The sequence below is a fragment of the Chlorocebus sabaeus genome, chromosome X, assembly GCF_047675955.1.
Source record: "Chlorocebus sabaeus isolate Y175 chromosome X, mChlSab1.0.hap1, whole genome shotgun sequence".
NCBI classification, from domain to species: domain Eukaryota; kingdom Metazoa; phylum Chordata; class Mammalia; order Primates; family Cercopithecidae; genus Chlorocebus; species Chlorocebus sabaeus.
The window spans coordinates 72093713-72117948 of NC_132933.1; the positions used below are offsets into that span (position 1 = coordinate 72093713).

The window sequence follows — 24236 nt, forward strand, 5'->3', positions numbered from 1 at the left end:
CTAAGCTGATAAAGGACAGATCACCAAGGACTCTGGGTTTTGAAAAAATCTCAGATAATGTAGCATATTGAAAGATACTCAGTGGATCTGTTTTTCTTGGAAGCAAATAACTCACTGTGTTTTTATACAATATCTGCTACTCCTAGTCCCCATCAACCAGACCTCATTCAACAAAACACTTTTTATATAGCGTTTATCAATTTATTTCTCATATAATGTTTTTAGATAAGCACAATAAATAGCTAAAAAAAAAAAAAAAGGTGTCTGTGCATGTCCTTCACTCACTTTTTAAAGGGGTTGTTTGTTTTTTTCTTGTAAGTTTAAGTTTCTTATAGATGCTGGATGTTAGAACTTTATCAGTTACACAGTTTGCAAATATTTTCACCTGTTTTGTAAGTTGTCTGTTTACTCTGTTGATAGTTTATTTTGCTGTGCAGAAGCTCTTTAGTTTAATTAGATCCCAATGGTCAATTTTTGCTTTTTTCATAATTTTTTTTTTTTTGTCTTTGTCATGAAATCTTTACCCGATCCTATGTCCAGCATGGTATAACCTAGATTGTCTTCCAGGGTTTTTAAAGTTTGGGGTTTTACATTTAAGTCTTTAATCTATCTTAGGTTGATATTTGTGTATGGTGTAAGAAAAAGGTTCAACTTCAATCTTTTGCATATGGCTAGCCAGTTATCCCAGCACCATTTATTGAATAGGCAGTCCTTCCTTCATTGCTTGTTTTTGTCAGCTTTGTCGAAGACCAGATACTGGTAGTTGTGCAGTCTTATTTCTAGGCTTTCTATTCTGTTCCATTGGTCTGTATGCCTGTTTTCATACTAGTACCATGCTGTTTTGTTTACCATAGCCTTGTAGTATAGTTTGAAGTTAGGTAACATCATACCTCCAGCTTTGTTCTTTTTCCTTAAGATTGCCTTGGCTCACAGGTATACCTATGTAACAAACATGTACATCCTGCACAGGTACCCCAAAACTTAAAATAAAAGTTGAAAAAAGAAAGGTTGTCTTGCCTATTGGGGTTCTTTTTTGTTCCATATGAATTTTAAAATAGTTGTTACTAGTTCTGTGAAGAATGTTGTTGGTAGTTTGATAAGAATAGCATTGAATCTATAAATTGTTTTGGGCAGTATAGCCATTTTAATGATATTGATTCTCCCTATTTATGAGCATGGGATGTTTTTCCATTTTTTTGTGTCTTCTCTGATTTCTGTGGGCAGTATTTGTAATTCCCATTGTAGAGATTTTTTTATCTCCCTCGTTAGCTGTATTCATAGGTATTTTATTCTTTTTGTGGCAATTGTGAATGGAATTTCCTTTCCTATGTGGCTCTCAGTTTGGCTGTTGTTGGTCTATAGGAATGCTAGTGATTTTTGTACATAGATTTTTGTATCGTGCAAATTTGATAAAGTTGTTTATCAGCTGGAGGAGCTTTGGGTCAAAACTCTGGGGTTTTCTAGATATAGAATCATGTCATCTATGAACAGAAATAATTTGAATTCTTGTCTTCCTATTTGGATGCCCTTTATTTCTTACTCTTGTCTGATTGCTCTGGCTAAGCCTTTCAATACTATGTTGAACAGGAGTGGTGAGAGAGAGCATTCTTGTCTTGTGCCAGTATTCAAGAGGAATGCTTCCAGTTTTTGCCCATTCAGTATGATGTTGACTGTGGGTTTGTCATAGACGGCTCCTATTATTTTGAGGTAAGTTTCTTGAATACCCAGTTTCTTGAGAGTTTTTAACATGAAGTGGTCCTGAATTTTACCAAAAGCCTTTTCTGTGCCTATTGAGATAATCATGTGGTTTTTGTCTTTAGTTCTGTTTATGTGATGAATCTTATTTATTGATTTGCAGATGTTGAACCAACATTCTATCCCAGGGATGAGGCCTGCTTTATCATGGTGCTTTAGCTTTTTGATGTGCTTCTGGATGTCGTTTGTAAGTATTTTGTTGAGAATGTTTACATCAAAAGGATATGAACAGACACTTCTCAAAAGAAGACATTTATGCAGTCAACAGACACATGAAAAAATGCTCATCATCACTGGTCATCAGAGAAATGCAAATCAAAACCACAATGAGATACCATCTCACACCAGTGAGAATGGCAATCATTTAAAACTTAAAGTATAATAAAAAGAGAAAAAGAATGGCAATCATTAAAAAGTTAGGAAACAACAGATGCTGGAGAGGATGTGGATAAATAGGAACACTTTTACACACTTGGTGGGACTGGAAACTAGTTCAACCATTGTGAAAGACAGTGTGACGGTTCCTCAAGGATCTAGAACTAGAAATACCATTTGACCCAGCCATCCCATTACTGGGTATATGCCCAAAGGATTATAAATCATGCTACTATAAAGACACACACACACATATGTTTATAGTGACATTATTCACAACAGCAAAGGCTTGGAACCAAGCCAAATATCCATCAATGATAGACTGGATTAAGAAAATGTGGCACATATACACCATGGAATACTATGTAGCCATAAAAAAGGATGAATTAATGTCCTTTGTGGGGACATGGATGAAGCTGGAAACCATCATTCTGAGCAAACTATCAAAAGGACAGAAAACCAAACACCGCATGTTCTCACTCATAGGTGGGAATTAAACAATGAGAACACCTGGACACAGGACAGGGAACATCTCACACTGGGGCCTGTCGTGGGTGGGGGTCTGGGGAAGGGATAGCATTAGGAGAAATACTTAATGTAAATGACGAGTTAATGGGTGCAGCAAACTAACATAGTACATGTATACCTATATAACAAACCTGCATATTGTGCACATGTACCCTAGAACTTAAAGTATAATTTAAAAAAAAAAAAAAAAGAATACAGGATTGGCTTGTTTTTTTGTTTTGTTTTGTTTTTTGTTTTTTTGGGTTTTTTTTGACAGAGTCTTGCTCTGTCTCCCAGACTGGAGTACAGTGGCACGATCTCAGTTCACTGCAACCTCCACCTCCTGGGCTCAAGCGATTCTCTGGCCTCAGCCTCTCCAGTAACTGAGATTACAGGTGCACACCACCACACACCCAGCTAATTTTTGTATTTCTTGGTAGAGACGGGGTTTCACTATGTTGGCCAGGTTGGTCTTGAACTGCTGACCTCATGATTCACCCACCTCGGCCTCCCAAAGTGCAGGGATTACAGGTGTGAGCCACTGTGCCCGGCTGATGGACCTGTATTACTACTATTACTATTATTCTTATATCCATTTCACTAATGTGGAAATGGAGCCTCAAAGAAGTTATGCATGTTACCAAAAATTGACTAATAGCTGACCCTGAATTTGGACATAAACCTATCAACTCCAAGCCCGCAAATGCTCTGTGGAGTGCTCTACTCTGAGTTAAAAGGACACTTTCCTAGACCATATGGGAGCAGAAGTCCTCAGTTCTTTCATGTTCTTTCATCCAATTCTATCAATGGGACAGTTGTTCTACCATAGCCAAATCGCTAACAGAGCATTGATTCTTCATTTTAGCTATTGGGAGTGCTCTAACTGCTCGCTGAATTTTTCAATGTACTTCCAGACAATGAGTGAGTTTTGGGGAGAATAACGAAATGTGAAGCAGCTACAGAGAGGTGATGTCACCTAATGGAATATGTCCTATGTTAGTTCTCCCAACTTGGATTATAGGCCCCCATCACACCTCCCAATTGTTATCTAAATAGCAGAGACTCTTGGCAAGTCACTTAACCTCTCTGTGCTTCTAATAATAACTACAATAAAACCAGTATCACCTGAAAAAAAAAATGCTTAACATAATTTAACCATTACTGAAATTCAAATAGGGAGACAACATTTCACAGCCACTAGGATTGCTGGTGTGAAAGTTAATTATTCAAATTGAGTCATTCTTGTCATACCCAAATAAATCAGTCAAGGGGCCACAGGGAAAAAGCCCTGGGAGCTCATAGCACCTGATCCAAAAATTAAATCTTCTATAAGCCCAGCTGCTGAAATGGCCTGCTGTAACCCCAAGACCAAGTTTACCTAGCAGCTGCTGAAACAACCTGCTGGGACCCTAACACTGGTTTTACTTACCACCATCACTCACTAATCAGAGCTAGCAAGAAGCTTGCTATCTCCCAAAAGCTTCTCTAGTGTGAACGAACTTTCTTTCAAAACAATAAAGAATATGTCTTTTTCTAATAACATTTCCAACATTCTCTTTGGGACATACTGAGGACAACTTGGTCTGTGTGTATGCCCTAAATTGCTTTCCAAATAAAACATTTTAAATGTAAAAAAAAAAAAAAAGGTTGCATCAACGTTCATCAAATATATTGGCCTGAAGTTTTTTGTTTTTGTTTTTGTTGTGCCTCTGCCAGGTTTTGGTATCAAGATGATGCTGGCTCCATAGAACACGTTGAAAAGGAGTTACTCCTTCGTAATGTTTTGAAATAGTTTCTGTATGAATTGTACCAGCTTTTCTTTGTACACCTGGTAGAATCTGGCTGTGAATCCATCAGGCCCCAGGTTTTTTTCTTAGTAGGCTATTTATTACTGATTTAATTTTGGAGCTTGTTATTGGTCTTTTGAGGAAATTTATTTCTACCTGGCTCAGTCCTTGGACAGTGTATGCGTCTGGGAATTTATTCATCTCTTTTGGGTTTTCTAGTTTGTGAGAGTAGAGGCATTCATAGTAGTTTATAACGTTTGTCTTTTTTTTTTTTTTTTCTTTTTGAAGGGATAAGTAGTATCATTTTATTAAACATTTCTAATTCTGTTTATTTGAATCTTCTCTTTTTTTTTTTATTAGTCTAGCTAGTGGACTAATTTATTAAATTTTTCAAAAAACCAACTCCTGGATTTATTGATCTTTTGAACTCTTTTTCCTGTCTTGATTTTCTTCAGTTCAGCTCTGATTTTGATTTGTTTTTATCTGCTGGTAGCTTTGCAGTTGATTTATTCCTGCTTCTCTAATTATTTTAGTTGTGAAGTTAGGTTGTTAATTTGAAATCTTTCTAACTTTTGATGTGGGCATTTAATACTATAAATTTTCCTCTTAACATGCCTTACCTGTGTCTCACACATTCTGATATTTTGAATCTTTGTTTTCATGATTTTAAAAGAACTTCTTGATTTCTACCTTAATTTCATTATTTACCCAAAAATCATTCAGGAGTATGTTGCTTAATTTCCATGTAATTGCAGTTTTGAGCAATTTTCATAGTCACGACTTCTATTGTTAATAGTATGTTTGGCATGATTTTAGTTCTTTTATGTCTGTTGGGGATTGTTTTCTGTCTAATTATGTGTCAATATTAGAATATGTGCCACGTGGCAATGGAAAGAATGTATATTTTGTTGATTTGGGATGGAGAGTTCTGTAAAGGCCAATTAGATCCATTTGGTTTAATGTTAAGCTCAGGTCCTGAATATCTTTGTTAATTTTCTGCCTCTATAATCTGTCTAATATTGTCAGTGGAGTGTTGAAGTATTCCACTATTATTGTGTGGGAGTCTATGTCTCTTTGTCTCTTGGTAGGTCTCTAAGAACTTGTTCTGTGAATCTGATTGTTGCTGTGTTGAGTTCACATATATTTAGAATAGTTAGGTCTTCTTGCTGAATTGAACCCTTTATCATTATGTAATGCCTTTGTCTTTTCCGTCTTTTTTGATCTTTGTTGGTTTTAAATCTCTTTAGTCTGAAATTAGAACTCTAGCCCCTGCTTTCTTTTGTTTTCCATTTGCTTAGTATATTTCCTTTCATCTCTTTAATTTGAGCCTATGAATGTCATGATGTGTGACATGGGTCTTTTGAGGACAGTATATCATTGAGTCTTTCTTTTGTATCCAGCTTTCCACTCTGTACATTCTAAGTGGGGCATTTAGCCCACATGCATTCAAGTTTAGTATTGGTAGATGTGAATCTGTTCCTGTCATTGTGTTGTTAGCTGGTTTTTATGTTGGCTTGTTTGTGTGGTTGCTTAACAGTGACACTGGTCCATGTGTTTAAGTGCGTTTTTGTATTAGCTGATAGCAGTCTTTCCTTTCTATATTTAGTGCCCCTTTCAAGATCTCTTGTAAGGTATGTCTGGTGGTAAGATATTGCTTATCTGAAAATGATCTTAGTTCTTCTTCACATAGGAAACTTAGTTTGATTAGATATAAAATTCTTGGTGGAAATTTTTTTGTTTAGGAATGTTGAATATAAGCCCCAATCTCTTCTGGCTTATAGGGTTTCTGCTGAGAGGTCCACTGTTAGCCTGATAGGGCTTCCTTTGTAGGTGACTTGCCTTTTGTCTCTAGAAGTCTTTGCATTTTTTCTTTTATTTTAACATTGGAAAATCTGATGATTATGTATCTTGAGGATGAACTTCTTGTTTAGAATCTTGCAGGAGTTCTCTGTAGTTCCTGAATTTTACTGTTGACCTCTCTAGCAAGATGGGGGAAGTTTTCATGAACGATCGCCTGAAATATGTTATCCACATTTTTCACCTTCATCCCCTTCCTTTAAAACATGCCAATGATTTGCAGGTTTGGTCTTTTTACATAATCCAATACTTCTTGGAGGTTTTGTTTATTCCTTTTTATACTTTTTTCTTTTTTTTTTTCTTACTGCCTTATTTCAGAGAACTACTTTTTAAGTCCTGAGATTCTTTCCTCAGCTTGGTTTATTCTGCTGTTGATAACTTGTAATTGCATTGTGAAATTCTTGTATTGTGTTACTTAGCTCTGATCCATTAGGTTCTGTTTTATACTGGCTATTCATCCTTCAGCTACTGTGTTACTTTATTGTGATTCTTATTTTCCTTGGATTGGGTTTGTCATCCTCCTGAATCTCAATGAAAAATATGGGACACTTCACAAATTTGTGTGTTATCCTTTTACAAGTGCCATGCTAATCTTCTTTGTATCATTCCAACTTTGGTATATCTGCTGCCAAATTGAGCATGATAGTGTATTTTCAACAAGGCCCTTTTGCTAATATCAATTTATATAACAAATTAGTAAAATCATATTATTCCCTTTTTAACAAGTATCCTGCTGGGAATGATGGCTCATAACTGTAATCCTACCACTTCGGGAGACAAAGGCAGGAGATTTTCTTAATCTCAGGAATTCAATATCAGCCTGGGTTCCATCTCTACAGAAAATAAATTTACAAAACATTAGCTCAGTGTGGTGGTGCATGCCTGTAGTTGAGCTACTGGGAAGCCTGTGGTGGAAGGATCACTTGAGCCCAGTAGACTGAGGCAACAGTGAGCCATGATCATGCCACTGTACTTCAGCCTGGGTAACAGAGCAAGACCTCTCTCAAAAGCAAAACAAAAGAAAACAAATATCCAAGGTCTTCTGTGGTGTCAATGTTGCTAATTTCCATTCACATAAACACTATGTTGTTATGTCTTAATGTTTTAACACTATTTTAAAATATTTAAAGTTAATGCAGTGTTTATATTTACACAGAGTCATGATATTTTTATTTTACTTTACCAATCATAAACTTAATGAAAATTTGTGAAGAGGTTATTGCTAATTAAACTTATAAACTAAAAACTTTCCAAGGCGGGTCTCAATCAATTTAGAAGTTTATTTTGCCAAGGTTAAGGACATACTCAGAAAAAATAAGCAAGGAATTATAGAAACAGTCTGTGGTCTGTGTTTTTATCCAAGGATGCCTGAGGGCTTCAGTATTTAAAGGGAAAAATTGGGCTGGAGGACACAGATGGAGGGTCTAGTAATTCACATGTTGCAAGAGAAAAAGGAGTAAGTGGAGGAATAGTTAATTTTGTATTCTAAATATCAGAGGGCCTCTTCTCCTCCAAAGGAATGCAGCTCCTTGACAGCAACGGAACAAAGCTGAATGGAGAATGACTTTGACGAGTTGAGAGAAGAAGTCTTCAGACGATCGGTAATAACAAACTTCTCCGGGCTAAAGGAGGATGTTCGAACCCATAGCAAAAACTAAAAACCTTGAAAAAAGATTAGATGAATGGCTAACTAGAATAAACAGCATAGAGAAGACCTTAAATGACCTGATGGAGCTGAAAACCATGGCACAAGAACTACGTGATGCATGCACAAGCTTCAGTAGCCAATTCAATCAAGTGGAAGAAACGGTATCAGTGACTGAAGATCAAATGAATGAAATGAAGTGAGAAGAGAAGTTTAGAGAAAAAAGACCAAAAAGAAACAAACAAAGCCTCCAAGAGATATGAGACTATGTGAAAAGACCAAATCTACATCTGATTGGTGTACCCAAAAGTGATGGGGAGAATGGAATCAAGCTGGAAAACACTCTTCAGGATATTATCCAGGAGAACTTCCCCAACCTAACAAGGCAGGCCAACATTCAAATTCAGGAAATACAGAGAACACCACAAAGATACTCTCGAGAAGAGTAACTCAAGACACATAATTATCAGAATCACCAAGGTTGAAATGAAAGAAAAAAATGTTAAGGGCAGCAAGAGAGAAAGGTTAAGTTACCCACAGAGGGAAGCCCATCAGAATAATAGCGGATCTCTCAGCAGAAACTCTACGACCCAGAAGAGAGTGGGGGCCAATATTCAACATTCTTAAGAAAAGAATTTTCAACCCAGAATTTCATATCCGGCCAAACTAAGTTTCATCAGTGAAGGAGAAAAAAAATCCTTTACAGACAAAGCAAATGTCGAGAGATTTTGTGACCACCAGGCCTGCCTTACAAGAGCTCCTGAAGGAAGCACTAAACATGGAAAGGAACAACCAGTGCCAGCCACTGCAAAAACACGCCAAACTGTAAAGACCATCAATGCTAGGAAGAAACTGCATCAACTAACAAGCAAAATAACCAGTTAACATCATAATGACAGGATCAAAATCACATATAAAAATATTAACCTTAAATGTAAATGGGCTAAGTGCTCCAATTAAAAGACACAGACTGGCAAATTTGATGAAGAGTCAAGACCCATCAGGGTGCTGTATTCAGGAGGCCCATCTCATGTGCAGAGACACACATAGGCTCAAAATACAGGGATGGAGTAAGATCTACCAAGCAAATAGAAAACAACAAAAAGAGCAGGGGTTGAAATCCTAGTCTCTGACAAAACAGACTTTCAACCAACAAAGATCAAAAGAGACAAAGAAGGCCATTACATAATGGTAAAGGGATCATTTCAACAAGAAGAGCTAACAATCCTAAATATATATTAACCCAATACAGGAGCACCCAGATTCATAAAGCAAGTACTTAGAGACCTACAAAGAGACTTAGACTCCCACACAATAATAATGGGAGACTTTAACACCCTACTTTCAACATTAGACAGATCAATGAGACAGAAAGTGAACAAGGATATCCAGAAATTGAACTCAGCTCTGCACCAAGCAGGCCTAATAGACATCTACAGAATTCTCCACCCCAAATCAACAGAATATACGTTTTTCTCAGCACTATATAGCACTTATTCCAAAATTGACCACATAGTTGGAAGTAAAGCACTCCTCAGTAAATGTAAAGAACAGAAATTGTAACAAACTGTCTCTCAGACCACAGTGCAATCAAACTAGAACTCAGGATTAAGAAACTCACTCAGAACCACTCAACTACATGGAAACTGAACAATCTGCTCCTGAATGACTACTGGGTACATAACAAAATGAAGGCAGAAATAAAGATGTTCTTTGAAACCAATGAGAACAAAGACACAACATACCAGAATCTCTGGGACACATTTAAAGCAGTGTGTAGAGGGAAATTTATAGCACTAAATGCTCACAAGAGAAAGTAGGAGACATCTGAAGTTGACACCCTAACATCACAATTAAAAGAATTAGAGAAGCAAGAGCAAACACATTCAAAAGCTAGCAGAAGGCAAGAAATAACTAAGACAAGAGCAGAACTGAAGGAAGTAGAGACACAGAAAATCCTTCAAACAATCAATGAATCCAGGAGGTGGTTTTTTTGATAAGATCAACAAAATTGATAGACCCCTAGGAAGACTAATAAAGAAGAAAAGAGAGAAGAATCAAACAGACACAATATAAAATGATAAAGGGGTATCACCACTGATTCCACAGAAATACAAACTACCATCAGAGAATACTATAAACAACTCTACGCAAATAAACTAGAAAATTTAGAAGAAATGGATAAATTCCTGGACACATACACCCTCCAAACACTAAACCAGGAAGAAGTTGAATCTCTGAGTAGACCAATAACAGGTTCTGAAATTGAGGCAATAATAGCCTACCAACCAAAAACTCTGCAGGACCAAACATATTCACATTTGAATTATACCAGAGGTACAAAGAAGAGCTGGTACCGTTCCTTCTGAAACTAGTCCAATCAACAGAAAAAGAGGGAATCCTCCCTAACTCATTTTATGAGTCCAGCATCATCCTGATACCAAAGCCTGGCAGAGACACAACAAAAAAAGAGAATTTTAGACCAATATCCCTGATGGACATCGATACAAAAATCCTCAGTAAAATACTGGCAAATGGAATCCAGCAGCACATCAAAAAGCTTATCCACCACGATCAAGTTGGCTTCATCCCTGGGATGCAAGACTGGTTCAACATACACAAATCAATAAATGTAATCCATCATATAAATAGAACCAAAGACAAAAACCGCATGATTATCTCAATAGATGCACAAAAGACCTTCGACAAAATTCGACAGCGCTTCATGCTAAAAACTCTCAATAAACTAGGTTTTGATGGGACATACCTTAAAATAATAAGAGCTATTTATGACAAACGCACAGCCAATATCATACTCAATGGGCAAAAACTGGAAGCATTCCCTTTGATAACTGGCACAAGACAGGGATGCCCTCTCTCACCACTCCTGTTAAACATAGTTTTGAAAGTTCTGGCCAGGGCAATAAGGCAAAAGAAAAAACTAAAGGGTATTCAATTAGGAAAAGAGGAAGTCAAATTGTCCCTGTTTGCAGATGCCATGATTGTATATTTAGAAAACCCCATCGTCTCAGTCCAAAATCTCCTTAAGCTGATAAGTAACTTCAGCAGTCTCAGGATACAAAATCAATATGCAAAAATCACAAGCATTCCTATACACCAATAACAGACAAACAGAGAGCCAAATCACGAGTGAACTCCCATTCACAATGGCTTCAAAGAGAATAAAATACCTAGGAATTCAACTTACAAGGGATGTGAAGTACCTCTTCAAGGAGAACTACAAACCACTGCTCAATAAATTAGAAGAGGACACAAACAAATGGAAGAACATTCCATGCTCATGGATAGGAAGAATCAATATCTTGAAAATGGCCATACTGCCCAAGATAATTTATAGATTCAATGCCATCCCCATCAAGGTACAAATGACTTTCTTCACAGAATTGGAAAAAGTTACTTTAAAGTTCGTATGGAACCAAAAAAGAACCCTCATTGCCAAGACAATCCGAAGTCAAAAGAACAAAGTTGGAGGCATCACACTACCTGACTTCAAACTATACTACAAGGCTACAGTAACCAAAACAGCATGATACTGGTACCAAAGCAGAGATATAGACCAATGGAACACAACAGAGACCTCAGAAGTAATACCACACATCTACAACCATCTGATCTTTGGCAAACCTGATAAAAACAAGAAATGGGGAAAGGATTCCCTATTTAATAAATGGTGCCGGGAAAACTGGCTAGCCATATGTAGACAGTTGAAACTGGATCCCTTCCTTACACCTTATACAAAATTAAATTCAAGATGGAATAAAGACTTAAATATTAGACCTAAAACCATAAAAACCCTGGAAGAAAACCTAGGTAATGCCATTCAGGACATAGGCATAGGCAAGGACTTCATGACTAAAACACCAAAAGCAATGGCAACAAAAGCCAAAATTGACAAATGGGATCCAATTAAACTAAAGAGCTTCTGCACAGCAAAAGAAACTGCCATCACAGTGAACAGGCAACCTACAGAATGGGAGAAAATTTTTACAATCTACCTATGTGAGAAAGGGCTCATATCCAGAATCTACAAAGAACTCAAACAAATTTACAAGAAAAAAATCAAACAACCCGATCAAAAAGTGGGCAAAGGATATGAGCAGATACTTCTCAAAAGAAGACATTTATGCAGCCAACAGACACGTGAAAAAATGCTTACCATCATTGGCCATCAGAGAAATGCAAATCAAGACCACAATGAGATACCATCTCACACCAGTTAGAATGGCGATCATTAAAAAGTCAGGAAACAACAGGTGCTAGAGAGGATGTGGAGAGATAGGAACACTTTTACACTGTTGGTGGGACTGGAAACTAGTTCAACCATTGTGGAAGACAGTGTGGCGATTCCTCAAGGATCTAGAACCAGAAATACCATTTGACCCAGCCATCCCCTTACTGGGTATATACCCGAAGGATTATAAATCATGCTACTATAAAGACACATGCACATGTATGTTTATTGCTGCACTATTCACAATAGCAAAGACTTGGAACCAACCCAAATGTCCATCAATGGTAGACTGGATTAAGAAAATATGGCACGTATACACCATGGAATACTATGCAACCATAAAAAAGGATGAGTTCATGTCCTTTGTAGAGACATGGATGTAACTGGAAACCATCATTCTCAGCAAACTATCACAAGGACAGAAATCCAAACACCACATGTTCTCACTCATAGGTGGGAATTGAGTAATGAGAACACTTGGACACAGGGTGGGAAACATCACACACCAGGGCCTGTCATGGGGTTGTGGGAAGGGGGAAGGATAGCATTAGGAGATATACCTAATGTAAATGATGAGTTAACGGGTACAGCACACCAACATGTCACATTATACATATGTAACAAACCTGCAGGTTGTGCATATGTACCCTAGAACTTAAAGTATAATAAATAATAAATAAATAAATAAATAAATAAATAAATAAATAAATAAATGTGTTAATGTTGGCAAGTTAAATAAATAATAATGCTCAACAAATTTAAAACAGTCATAATTATACCAAACATAGTATTGGACTGTTGAGCAATAAAAATAGAAGTGAAGACTAAGACAATTCCTCAAAACAATGCAATTACATGAAAATTAAACAACATGCTCCAGAATGATTTTTGGGTAAAGACACCAAATTAAGACACCAAATCAAGTAGTTCTTTGAAATTAATGAGGACAAAGATACAACATTTCAGAATCTCTGGGACACAGCTAAGGCAGTTTTAAGAGAGAAATTCATAGCACTAAATGCTCACATCAAAAGTTAGAAAGATCTCAAATTAAAAACTTAAATTCACAACTGAAAGAATTAGAGAAGGAAGAACAAATTAACCCCCAAGCTAGCAGGAGACAAGAAATAACCAAAATCAGAGCTACCCTGAAGGATATCAAGACACAAACAAACTCATTCAAAATATCAATGAATCCAGATTTTTTTAAGTAATTTTATTTTTGAGATGGAGTCTCACTCTGTTGTTCAGGTTGGAGTTCAGTGGCATGATCTCAGCTCACTACAAGCAGCAAGGCATTCGAGACGTGACATGACTTATTCTGAAAGCATTCAGTTATATGCATTAACAAAGAGATGGTTGTATGTTTAAAAGGGAAGCAGGGCATAAAAGTTAGGAAAATTTGTAACCTCACCATGTGGTAGAAAAGAAAAACTATTTTTCTGGAAAGGAAATCAAGCCTGATGCAGAAAGTTGCATAAGTAACAAGGAGCTGAATGTTAATAGCCAACACAATGGGGAAATGTCTCCAGGGCATGTCAGAGATCTTCACAGCAGCCCCTCCAATCACATGCCCAGAGGCCTAGGAGGAAAAAATGGTTTCACCGTCTGTGCCCAGAGCCTCGCTGCTCTGTGCAGCCCTGAAATACGGCACCCTGCATCTCAGTTACTTCAGTTCCAGCTGTGGTTAAAAGGGGCTAAGATACAGCTTGCGCAATTGCTTCAGAGAGTGCAAACCACAGCTCTTGGTGGCTTCCACATGGTGTTAGGCCTGCAAGTGTGCAGAAGACGAGATAAGGTTTGGGAACCTCTGCCTAGATTTCAGAGGATATATGGAAACACCTGTATCTCCAGGCAAAAATCTGATGCAGAGATGGAGCCCTAATGGAAAACCTCTGCAAAGGCAGTAAGGAAGGAAAATGTAGGGTTGGAGCACTCACATGGAGTCCTCACTGGGCACTGCCTAGTAGAGCTGTGAAAAGAAGGTCACCATCCTCCAGACTACAGAATGGTAGATCCACCAACAGCTTGCACCATGCACCTGGAAAAGCCACAGGCACTCAATGCCAGCCTGTAAAGGCAGTTGCAGGGGATGTAGCCTGCAGAACTACAGAGGTGGAGCTGCCCAAGGCCATGGGAACCCACCCCTTGCATCAGCATGCCTTGGATGTGAGACATGGAGTCAAAGGAGATTTTGGAGTTTTAAGGTTTAATGACTTCCTGACTGCATTTTAGACTTGCATGGGACCTCTCTAGTTCCTTTGCTCTGGCCAAGTTCTTCCAGTTGAAATGGGAACATTTATCTAATTCCTGTACTCTCAGTGATTCTTGGAAGTAACTAACTTGCTTTTGATTTTACAGGCTCATAGGCACAAGTGACCTGCCTTGTCTCAGATGATACTTTAAAGATGTACTTTTGAGTTAATGCTGGAATGAGTTAAGGCTGGGGGACTGTTGAGAAGGCACGATTGGTTTTGAAATACGAAAACAACATGAGATTTGGGAGTTCCACATGGCTGAAGAGGACTCACAATCATGGTGGAAGGCGGAGGAGGAGCAAATGCACATCTTACATGGTGGCAGGCAAGAGACCGTGTGCAGGGGAACTTCCCTTCATAAAACCCTCAGATTGCCAGGTATGGTGGCTCACCCCTGTAATCCCAACACTTTGGGAGGCTGAGGTCAGTGGATCACCTGAGGTCAGGAGTTCAAGACCAGCCTGGCCAACATGGTGAAACCCCATCTCCACTAAAAATACAAAAATTAGCCAGATATGGTGGTGGGCAGCTGTAATCCCAGCTACTCAGTAGGCTGAGGCAGGAGAATCACTTGAACCCAGGAGGTGGAGGTTGCAGTTAGCCAAGATTGCACCATTGCACTCCAGCCTGGGCAACAAGAGTAAAACTCTGTCCTGAAAAAAACAAAAAAATACCCTCAGATCTCATGAAACTTATTCACTATCACAAGAATAGCATGGGGAAAAGCTGCCCCCATGATTCAATTACCTCCCACTGGGTCTCTCCCATGACATGTGGGGATTATGGGAGCTAAAATTTAAGATGAGGTTTGGGTGAGGCTAAAATTTAAGATGAGATTTGATGAATTTAAGATGAGATAGCCCAACCATACCACTATGTCTTTAGAAAATTTTAAATTCATATCTTAAATTTTTAACAAACATTTATGTTGGTTTTCATTTTTCTCTGGCATCTTTTTCAGTAGCTTAATAATCAACCTTTTGAATTTTTTTATCTGGTATTTCAAAGATTTCGTCCTAGTTTGAATCCATTGCTGGAGGGCTAGTGTGATCTTTTGGGGGTGTTATAGAATCATTTTGCCATTTTCCCTAAACTATTTTACTGGTTTCTTCTTATTTGGGTAGACTATTTTTTTCAGTTATTTTTCTTTTTTTTTAATTTATTTTTTATTATTATTATACTTTAAGTTGTAGGGTACATGTGCATAACGTGCAAGTTTGTTACATATGTGTACTTGTGCCATGTTGGTGTGCTGCACCATCAACTGATCAACTCGTCAGCTCCCATCAACTCGTCATTTACATCAGGTATAACTCCCAATGCTATCCCTCCCCCCTCCCCCCTCCCCATGATAGGCCCCAGTGTGTGATGTTCCCCTTCCCGAGTCCAAGTGATCTCATTGTTCAGTTCCCACCTATGAGTGAGAACATGCGATGTTTGGTTTTCTGTTCTTGTGATAGTTTGCTAGGAATGATGGTTGCCAGCTGCATCCATGTCCCTACAAAGGACACAAACTCATCCTTTTTTATGGCTGAATAGTATTCCATGGTGTATATGTGCCACATTTTCTTAATCCAGTCTGTCACTGATGGACATTTGGGTTGATTCCAAGTCTTTGCTATTGTGAATAGTGCCACAATAAACATACGTGTGCATGTGTCTTTATAGCAGCATGATTTATAACCCTTTGGGTATATACCTAGTAATGGGATGGCTGGGTCATATGGTACATCTAGTTCTAGATCCTTGAGGAATCGCCATACTGTTTTCCATAATGGTTGAACTAGTTTACAATCCCACCAACAGTGTAAAAGTGTTCCTATTTCTCCACATCCTCTCCAGCACCTGTTGTTTCCTGACTTTTTAATGATCGCCATTCTAACTGGTGTGAGATGGTATCTCATTGTGGTCTTGATTTGCATTTCTCTGATGGCCAGCGATGATGAGCATTTTTTCATGTGTCTGTTGGCTGTATGAATGTCTTCTTTTGAGAAGTGTCTGCTCATATCCTTTGCCCACTTTTTGATGGGGTTGTTTGTTTTTTTCTTGTAAATTTGTTTGAGTTCTTTGTAGGTCCTGGATATTAGCCCTTTGTCAGATGAGTAGATTGCAAAAATTTTCTCCCATTCTGTAGGTTGCCTGTTCACTCTGATGGTAGTTTCTTTTGCTGTGCAGAAGCTCTTTAGTTTAATGAGATCCCATTTGTCAATTTTGGCTTTTGCTGCCGTTGCTTTTGGTGTTTTAGACATGAAGTCTTTGCCCATGCCTATGTCCTGAATGGTACTACCTAGGTTTTCCTCTAGGGTTTTTATGGTATTAGATCTAACATTTAAGTCTCTAATCCATCTTGAATTAATTTTCGTATAAGGAGGAAGGAAAGGATTCAGTTTCAGCTTTCTACTTATGGCTAGCCAATTTTCCCAGCACCATTTATTAAATAGGGAATCCTTTCCCCATTTCTTGTTTCTCTCAGGTTTGTCAAAGATCAGATGGCTGTAGATGTGTGGTATTATTTCTATTTATTTTTTATTTCACTTTTTAAAAATTTCTTTCCCCCACCCTTAAGGATGTGACTTTAATATTTACAGCTTATTGTAGCCTAACTTGGCTCTTGGTGCTTTGAACTGTACAGACTGTATGAGTTCCTTGGTTAGAGAAAGTCTCTATAATGATTTCCTCAGATGCTGGTTCCAATAGCAACGTGCTTGGTGTTTAAGCACGTTCACTGTCTCCTATAGTGTATAAATGGCAGAGGTCTCTTGAAACATCTCTTTCTCCCATGGTGTGTATTTACTTATTTAGATATTCCTCAGTATTTTATTTACTAGGTTGAATAGTTTAGGCTTCAGGCCAAGAGTGGAAGTGTCCACAGTTATAAATTGGCTGTGGCTAAAGCAGGTGGGTAAATGCCATACCAAATGGTGGAAAGAGGTCCTGGTCTTCACAGGGGTGGCTGGGAAAGCTTTCAGTGAAATGCACTGAGGTCTTATCAGAGAGAATGACCAGAGCTTCCTCACCTATTTTGACAAACCAGCAGAAAAGCTATCCACCTCCCAGACACACTCCTGACCCCATGCTCCAGCTATTCGAATCATATAGGCATCTCTTTTATATGCAGAAATGTTGCTGTTCCAAGTAGAGAAGAATTGTGACTTTATCTCTCATGCAAGCCTGCACCTGGAGGGTGCTCTTCCTGTGGGGTTGCAGTCACCTTGAAGTGTTCTAAAGAAGCTGTCTGTAGGTGCACCCACACCAAGCTTTCATGGGAAAAGCCCCAGCTATGTCTGCAGTAGTAGAGGAGGGGATAAAGAAGTCATGTTCTCCAAGACCCTTCAGGAGCACCAGGGATGCCTGACTGTTGGGGTAAAGCTGCAGTCTTTCCCTGATAAGCCCAGCACTGCAACTATGCCTCTGCTGAAAGAAACCTTCCACCAGCGAAAATATCTAAGACTCAAGTCCTGTTGTCCAGATTCTTTTTTCCCATGGGGTACTCCCTTGATGTGGTAAACTTCCCTTTCTCCCTAGGAGTAGAATACCTGAGAGCCAGACTACTTTGAATGCTGTTTCTCCTTTGGGTCTGGTCACCCAGTGGTGTAGCTGTCACACTCCAGGCTGGTGCTAGGGGATGTCTGCAAAGGATTCAGTGATGTTACCTGTCCTCAAGTCTCCCAGTATCAGGTACCAGCACAAGCTCTAATGATGGTGGCAAGAAAGTGGTGTAGACTCTGTGAGATTCTTTGGTTATAGACAGCCTTAGTGTGTTAGCTTTCTCAAATACCACTTACAGTAGTAATGAACAAGTGACATGGACAGACTCAGGACCTCCTGTTTAACCACGGCGGTGCAGGCTATGGTAATAGCTAAGGTCATGTACAAGTTTTCTCCTTCCTGGGCTCAGTGCCATTCTACCTGGAGATGCTGTAATGGACTGGATTGGCTGACCTTCAGCCAGGAGGTGACGCTTTCAAAAGAGCAGTAGCTGTGGTAGTAGCAGTGGAATTTATGCTTGCCTTATAGTACCCAGGGGCAATACTCTGGTTTCTCAGGTGATAGGCAGGGCTATAAATCTCCCAAAAGTTTCTGTCCTTCATATTAAGCTACCGGGGGTGGGGGCAGTGGAAGGGCAAAGCCAAGTTGGGGCTGGGTCAGGCAGGTCCTTGCTCAGACTCTCCAGGTGCAGAGCAAGCAATGGCCCTGTGAAAGTCAGGGGTCAGTTTCTGGCCACTGGGGTAATGTTCCACCAAGCACCATAACTCTCTGCTCCACAGAAGAGTTCAGACAGGGAGTGAGAAGTACCAGGTGGCAATAAGTCCCACCCAGCTCCCACACACGTAGCAAGGCAGATCTCCCACATGCAGTTTTCCACTACCCACAGCAAGCTAAGTTCCAGGTCGTCTACACTCAGAACTTAAAACCGCCCCATATCATCAGCTTTCCCCATGAAGACAGAAACCACTGCATTCAGGTCACACCTCTCCCAGTCTGCTGGCACAGCCAGGGCACCCAGCTCCTGCGCTTGTGGCTGCAGCACACTTCCCACTCACCTCCTGGTTCTGGCCAAGGCGCTTCTGCCCCACTAAAGGTTACAGCATAAAATTCAGTTGGGAGCTTCTTTCAACCTGTGACCACTGCCTGAGTTAGTTGGCAGATTTCTGTGAGGTCTCCTGTGAAGCAGAATAAGGAATGGCTTCCTTGGACCATGCTGAAGATGGGAATGCAGGCAAGTTTCTTCCCACTGCCATTCCTACTTTTATATTTCTCACCACTCTCTTACTCAGTTCTGGCACAGGGTAGGGTTAAGACCTTCCCCTGTGGTCTGGATTTCCATTTTCCCAGATGGGGGTGTATATTCTGGAGGCAGTCTCTCTCCTCTCACATTCTGGGGATGTAACAGTTTTTCACCTGGCTCACGGTGTAGGTGGCAGCCTGCTGCTTCTTTAAAAGAATCTATGGATTTTAGTTTTCCTGTTAAGTTCTTGCATTGTTTCTTGGGGGAAAAAGTTCACAGTGTGAGTATCTACACACAATTTTGTGTTTTCAAGTGGGAGAGGCATGCGAACATTGCCTTGAATCTGCCATCTTGGGGGGGAAAAACCCACAAGAGATTTTAATGGAAAAATCAAAACTGGACTGATAATATTTTTATTTTAATTTGTAAGAAAGACATAATATCTTCCAGGTAAATCAAAAAGAAAGAGCAATCCTCTGAATTATTCTGATTCATACATTTCAACCTGAAATTGGAGGAGAGTAGATGGTACTAAAGTAAGCCTGACTAAGAAGTTCTAAAGCTTATCAACATCAGGCTATCTCTGCATAGTGCCAGGCATGTGGTTGGAAGCTGAAATATTCAAACACCCAGATGTTTGGCTAAACAACATCAGATTTCTAAATATTTAGGAATATCCAAATTTTTAAATGCTTTGTTTTCAGTTGCACTTCACGTTTAGATGTTACATGGAATCTTAAATACAGAAAGAAAAGAGTGGAGAAAATTTTCCATACAAACTCTAGGCATTTAATTCTGTACTAAGAAAAAAAAGACCTACTGGAGATCAAGCATGAATACTGGGAAAGTTACACACGGTATAACCAATCACAAATGAGCAATTAAGCAAACAAGCAAGCAAACCCCCAGCCATACCATAGCCAAAGCATGAGTAGCTTTGCAAATACCTGTTATTGAAACAACCGAAGTCAAATTGGACTGAACCATAACATAAAAAGTCATTTATACTAATGGTAAAGTCAGTATTACATGGTGGTTAAGAGCAGGAATTTTCAAATCACCAAGACCTAGGTTTAAATTCTGGCTCTGTAATCTTCATTAGCCTCAATATCTTCACCAGTAAATAGGGATATAAATAGGTCTTGCCTCATAGGGCAATGTGAACATTAATGAGATAACGCATTTAAAGTCCATAGCCTAGTGTTTGACATATGGTAAATACTTGATATATGTTAGCTTTAAAAAATATGAGCTTTTTTGTAGAATTATAACATAATAGGAAGCTAGTTTGACTATTTTCACACATGGATAAGTCTTTGTAATTATTCACGATAAACTCATTTACCTACAAATGAGTCACACACCTGTAGATAAATAGAATTTCAATAAATTAGAGACATTATAATTTTTATTTCAAACAAAAACTTATGCAACTTTGTCAACAAAATATAAATATCTAACATAGTGAGATTTTACTATTGCCTAAAACATATTTTGCAAATAAGTTATCATTCCCCATTTGTACTTAAAGAACATTTACCTGAATAAAAATGTTTTTAGAGATAGCATCATACTGTTAGATAATGGAGATTCAAAAGAGATATAAAATTTTACATCTCATATTATGATAGCTTGGCTTTACAATGTCACTAAATAAAGACATACAATATAGAAGAGGGAATAAAGAATAAATTACATTTAAAGAATATGCTCATATTCATTCAAATCAAGTAACTTGCAGGTTCAAGTAAACAGAAAGTACCCTCAATTCATTTTATGCACTGGTTATATTTTTTTAAAGAGATAACCAGTAAACAATATCATACCAAAGTAATACTTTTTTAAAAAAAATAATTTTCCAAGAAATGTCATGTGGGCCAAAAGAGTAATACATTCCAAATTTCTGTAGTCCATCAGTTATTCCTCCAGATCCCTAGCCAATTTGCCTTCTTAGCTGTAAGGGGGAGGTTTAGTAAGGAGTAGGACTACTCCATGTTGGTTGGAACTGGAAGTCTCAATATTTAATTTTAACAATCTATATAAACTATAGGGGAACACCAAAAAAAAAAAAAAAAAACTTATTCAGCTAATTAACTTGAATATGCTTACTTTCAACAAACCATGTTGTATGTATTAAAATTTACTATGTTGAATTAGTCATAGTAAAACATTTTCAAATTGCTTGTCCTCCTCATTTTAAAATGATAGAATTAAAAAAGCTACTATAGTAGGCAACTTCTAAGAAGGCCCTCAGTGATCCCTACCTCCTGGTATACACATCCTTGTGTCTACTCTCCTCCCCTTAAATGTGGGCTGAACTTCATAACTTGCTTCTAACAAACGGGATACAGCAATAGCAATGGAATGTCACTTCCGAAATTAGGTTACAAATAAACTGTGACTTCCATCTTGTGCACCTTCTCTTTAACCTCACTCACATGCTCTGAGGGAAGTCAGCTATCATATTGTGAGCATCCCTATGGAGAGGCCCACATGGCAATAAACTGATATCTCTAGCCAACAGCCAGGCAGAATCTGAGGCCTGCCAGGAACCATGTGAGAGAAGTTGGAAGCAAGTCATTCCCAAGTTGAGCTCTGAGATGACAGCAGCTGCCAACATTTTGAATGCAACCTTGTAAAAATCCCCGAGTCAGAGGCTTTCAGCTAAGCTATGCTCAGATTCAAGACCCACAAAAGCCATAACACAAATGATTGTTATTTGTGTTACAGTTGATTGTATAAGCCTCTAAGTTTTAGGGTAATTTATTACACAGCAATAGATAAATAATGTTGCTACTAAAATCAATAATACACCAATTGCAGAGATTCACTGGAGTCCAGGTTTTATTTTCACTCACTTCCATTCCATATTTTACCCATTTGTATCTAAGAGCTATGATAATGACATTTTAATTATGTTTATATTTTGTTTCCATCATTTATTTCTGATATAGGTGGGTGCACATTTTAGAAAGTTCATGAGCAGTATCTTTTTCACTGACAACTGAATAATATATACTTTTTCTTTTTTGTCTCTATGCAATTTATAAAACATAGAGGAAAATCTCCTTAGATCTATGAAGGTGCTGGGTAGAATGAGGAAAAGGGATGGGTGATTAGATTACACAAGATGACCTTCAAGTTCCTTTCCATTGCTAAAATTCTATGACTCTATAAGAAGGAAAATTTTTTGTCATGTTTTTCTCTTCCTCCTCCTCTTCTCCTTCTCCTGCTCTCCACTCTTGAGCAATGTATATGCTCAATATGAACTACATGGTTCCTTTTTGGAGGTGAAAGGCTAGAAGCATCTGTGCTCAGGTAGTCTCCCAAGTATGCAGCTGTCACTGTTCAGTACCTAATGTGGCAACTGCCAGAGCAACCTGGAAAGGTGCCAACTTCTACTGAAAGGCTGCTCCAGTTGGGCAAAAGCCCGGTTGGAGCAGAGAATCTCATAGAGTATATCATAGAAAGAAAATGTTTTTCTGCCCTTGACAGTTATGGTAAGCGTATTGTTGCAAGGTTTGTATTTACGAGGGGACAATCAGGGTAAATATTTTTCTATAATAATGATAACTTGCATTTATCTAGTGCTTTATGCTTTGGGGTTGGTCAAGCAAGAAAAGTGAAATAAAGAGATTAGATCAATTGCCCATATACATACACAGCTGTGACCTAATCTGTAGACCTGAGTCAAGCCTACAACTTGTCTTTAGATTCCTGGTTCACTGACCTTTAATTATTGTGAGGCTCTGTTTTAAACACAATATTATTTTCTAGGAAGGGATAATAAGTCAATCAAACAAATTGCTAATATAAAAACATTGTACTATATTTTTTAAACAGATAGATCATTGTATCATAGTTTTATTTGAAAGAAAATTGAATTCCATATAAACAAGATGGTAGTCAACTTCAACTTGAATGGCCATAACTCAAGGATGAAACACTAATGGTTTTGCAAAGTTTTATAAAATGATGTACAAGAGTCTAAAGGTAAAATAGTAGGGCAATTTATTTAAAGGAGTTAGCACAATAATTAACTCAAAATTTCTTTCTAATATTCTGAGAATATTTGCATTCTGATATCTTAGTTGGCCTCTCAAAGTAACATCACTACATCACAATTTTAAATATACCCTTTGATTAAATGATACTGTGAAATAACAACTGGAAGAAATCTGCAGCCTGAAATAGCTTGGAGCATTAAAACAAGTAAGAGGGTTTTATTGAGTACACATGGACATATGTATATTTGAGGATGAATGGTGCAAGGAGGGAGAGAATTCAAAAACTCCTTATAAGGTACTATGTTGATTACCTGGATGATAAAATAATCTGTACACCAAACCACTGTGACACAATTTACCTATATAACAAAACTGGACATGTACCCTTGAACCTAAAATAAAAATAATAAATAAGTAAAATTTTAAAAATTAATAAAGTAATAAGGTTTTGAGGTTGGCCATTTTTAATAGCCAAATGCATTCTCTCATACATATGTGTTTTTAATTCAAGAAACAAAATGCATGGTGTTAAATTTTTTAATACTATCTTTATTGTAGCAGCATTTCAAAACAAAAAAAAAGCCTAAGTAATATCAAATTCTAACCTTCACTTTATGCCAAATTCACTTCTAATCATTGCTCATTGGTGGAGATTGTTTACCTATTTTTAAAAATTGATATCATATAATTTGTTATTAAAATGTAATTAGATTTCAAATGATCAGTACTAACAATTGGTACAAATAAAAATTAAATACTCAATGTTGGTTAATTTAAACATTTGCTGGGTGAGTAATTCTTTCAAAATAGCAGCTTAATACAAGATCTTATCTAATAGAAACCATACACAAAAACAACAGAGACAGCGAATCTTATCTTTCAAGTTGGTACTCAACTTGAAATTTTTGAATATTTAGATACCAAGAAATTGGCATCATTGACCTTCAGGGTTAGAGTGGGAAGCAGAGCAATAGTGGAGGATTAGAGTTGTAGAAGTAGTCAGCTCCTTAAGAAGACTAGAGAACTAGAGAATGGTAGGATATTTAAGTAGAAAGACAGAAAAT

The 24236-nt window shown here is 37.9% G+C and overlaps 1 non-coding gene across 1 annotated transcript; it reads right to left on the reverse strand.

The window, feature by feature from the left end:
* Positions 1–6815: 6815 nt before the first annotated feature.
* LOC119621128 (U6 spliceosomal RNA) lies at positions 6816–6922 on the reverse strand. The gene has a single exon (XR_005237647.2). It is a non-coding gene; the product is annotated as a U6 spliceosomal RNA (small nuclear RNA).
* Positions 6923–24236: the final 17314 nt, after the last annotated feature.